The following is a 3,678-nucleotide window of genomic DNA, read 5'->3' as shown; positions in this document are numbered from 1 at the left end:
AGTTCAGTTCTAGTTCAGTTCTAGTTCAGTTCTAGTTCAGTTCTAGTTCAGTTCTAGTTCAGTTCTAGTTCAGATCTAGTTCAGTTCTAGTTCAGTTCTAGTTCAATTGTAGTTCAGTTCAGTTCTATTTCATTTCTCGTTTAGTTCTAGTTCAGATTTAATTTAGTTCTAACACACACTTGAGAGTACTTTTGAAACCGCCTTCTTTTATATTTATTTGACTGTATTGGTAAATGCACTTGTTACCATGGTACCTTTTTACACATTTTCAAAAACATGCACTCAAATTCATACGGGTATCAATGTGTAACACTTACCTAAACAATAAATATCAACCCTTGCTTACTTTTATAAAACATCGTTCTGCTCTCTCTTTCTCCCTCTGACTCCTAAAACCACAAACCCCCACAAAAAGGGCGTTTTTTTTTGGGGGGTGAATATTTTCAAAAGTTTATTTAACTTTTACCTACATTTTTTATTGCTAAATTCACAATGCAGTAGTTAAAGCAATTTTCTGCTAAATAACTAAAAATTTTAAATTACTTTTGTTATCTACAACAACTATTATTTTTGTTTATTTTTTTCTTCTTGAAACGTAGCAATTGTTAGGGCAAATTACCTTTATAATTCTCAGCATATACTTTTTTGTCTTGACTAATTTATTTTGTAATTTAAAGAAACATTTTTCATAGTTTAAACATTGGGACAAACTAAACATAACCTAGATTTTGATGTAATTTGTTTAAAATAAAAACAAAAAGTTAAAAATTTTTATGCAAAAATCTTTTTATAAAAAAACTCTTTTATACACAATGTTAGAAACCCTTATTACAAAAAAATTTTCTAAACAAAATTGAAAAGCTTTTTATACAAAATTTTAAACTGTTTATAAAAAAACATTTTAAAGCTGTTTATACAAATAGGTTCAAAGCTTTTTTATACAATATTAAAAATTTTTAAAAAAGCTTTTCATAAACAAACATGAAAAGATTTTTATATAAAAACCTTAAAAACAGTTTCCAAAAAAGCTCTTAAAGCTTTAAATGCAAATAGGTAAACACTTTTTTATACAAAAAAACAATTACACAAAAAGCCAAAAAAAAACTTCTTATATAAAATCTTAAAACTCTTGTTTTTATTTAAAAAAACTTAAAAACTTTTTATACGCAATATTTGTAAAGCATCTTTACAAAAATCTCATAAAAACGTTTTAAGACAAAAATCTTAAAAAAACGTTTAAAAAGCTTTTCTAACAAAAACTAGAAAATCTGTTTATACAAAAACCTTAAAAAAAAACTATTTATAAAAAAGCTCTTAAAGCTTCTAATGCAAATAGGTAAAAAGCTTTTTTTATAAAAATAATTTTTACAGTAAAAGCTTAAAAAACTTTTTATAGTAAAATCATAAAAAACTTTTTATATAAAAAAAAATAAAAACTTTTTATAAGTAATGTTTGAAAAGCTTCTTTGTAAAAAAAAAATCCAACAAAAAACATTTTAATACAAAAAGCTTAAAAAAACCTTTTGAAAGGCTTTTCTAGAAAAAGCTTGAAAATCATTTTATCCAACAACATTTTATTAAAAACCTGTTTTTAAAAAAGCTCTAAAAGCTTTTAATACAAGTAGTCTAAATTTTATACAAAGGCTTTCTTATACAAAAGCTTGAAAAGCTTTTTATATAAAAAGCTTTTATATACAAAAAGCTTAAGAAGCTTTTTTATACAAAAAGCTTAAAAAGCTTTTTTATTCAAAAAGGCTTTCTTATACAAAAGCTTGAAAAGCTTTTTATATAAAAAGCTTTTATATACAAAAAGCTTAAAAAGCTTTTTTATACAAAAAGCTTAAAAAGCTTTTTTATACAATAAGCTTAAAAATGCTTTTTTATACTAAGTAAAAAAATATACAAAAAGCATAAAGCTTGTTAATTAATACCTAAGAACTTTTCTTTTTTAAACACTCAAACATATTTTTAGTTGTTTGTTATTACTTTCCCTTAAAAGAAATGGGAAAACTATGTTATCATTCTTAGAAAATGTAAATAAATCATAATTATTGAGTGTAAAATTAGATAAATAACAACAAATTATAATATTGACCTTTTAACCTGGCCCCTTCGTCTTCCCCTTAACAAATTTAAAAATATTTCCCTATTTTCTAAATATTTCATTTGCGTAGTCATGGGGTTCATTTCACATTTTTTTTTTCTAAATTTCAACACAATTCGTTGAGCATTAATTAGAAAATGTTGTTTTATGTGTATATTTTTTCTCTCTTCTTCACTAATTGAATGAATTTGTAAGAGGAAAATAAATGTTTTAGGTTTGATTTAGATGATGAGTTTTTTTTTTTTTGGTTTCTTTGTTAAACAATTCAAGTGCAAAATTATAATTTGTATTTCAAACAATTTACTTGGGTCAAATTAAAGAAATCAAATTTAGTCAAAAAAAAAAAAATCCCTAAATGACACGAGTTTTGAATAAATTTAATTTGGAAAGTTTACTTTAACCTCAAAAGTGTTGTTTTTTTTTAACGCCTATAATAGAGTAATTTATATGTATGTACTTACATAAGTGTGAAGTAGTGATTGTTGTCATTTAAGATTTTTTTTATTACTACATTTTCTAATTGTTTATAGTTTGTTAACAATTGATTTTTATTGTTTTTTAATTAAAAGCAAACACAAGTCTTGTTGACGTTAGAATGTTTAGAAAAAGAAAAACAAGCCCTTCAAAACTATGTTAGACTGAGGCCCTAAAAAGGGGTTAATTGTTATTGTTATTGATGATTACATAAAGTATTTGTGTAGTAAGCCAGTGTGTCAATTTACAAGTAGGTGACCTTAAAAATTACGGTCAAACACTTGTAATATGAAAGGAAAACACAAAGCAAAGTGTTTGTGTTTTTCAATCTTTTTTTTTTTTTTTGAGAAATCAATTAGAAATCTTGTTTATTTTTTTATTAAGCTTAATTTTCTTCTTTTTTTTACTTTTAACTTATTATTTCATTTAATTTATTTACTAATCATTTACATTTCTTATTACATTTGGAAATTGCCAGTGTGTTTTCATGTTTTATTTAGTAAAAATTCAATTTAGCATTTTAGTTTATTTGATTACATTTTATAAATTCTGTTGTTGTGTGCGATTTTTATATGGTTTGCAAATGATAATTTATTACAATTGATGTTTTTATTACACATTCACAAAACAGACACACGATAAAACCAGGTTTCTAAAGGTATAAAGTCTTTAGTTTTCTAAAACTTCCTAAAACAACAAACGTTTTCTCAATGTTTCTATAAAGTTTTGTATAAAACCATACCAAATACATAAGCTTTTTTAAAATTTATATTAAAAAAACGTGTTATAGCTTTAATCATGGCAAACACATTAGGTTTTTGTGATTTATATTAAAAAAAATTATTTAAACTTTAATCAAAAAAGTTTTTAAGTTCCCACACAAATTTTTTTCATTTAATATGTTTTTAAGATTTTTCTATAAAAAAAGCTTTTGCAAGCAAGTTTTTTCTTTAAAAAAGCTTTGTAAGCTTTTTCTTTAAAAAAGCTTTGTTAGCTTTTTTTCTTCTCTAAAAAAGCTTTATAATTTTTTTCTATAAAAAAGCTTTATAAATTTTTTTCTATACAAAAAGCTTTATAAGCTTTTTCAATTTAAAATACTT

This window comes from Lucilia cuprina, chromosome 5 (genome assembly GCF_022045245.1).
Source record: "Lucilia cuprina isolate Lc7/37 chromosome 5, ASM2204524v1, whole genome shotgun sequence".
In the NCBI taxonomy this organism is placed as follows: Eukaryota; Metazoa; Arthropoda; class Insecta; order Diptera; family Calliphoridae; genus Lucilia; species Lucilia cuprina.
Note: the sequence above shows the minus strand (reverse complement) of the source record.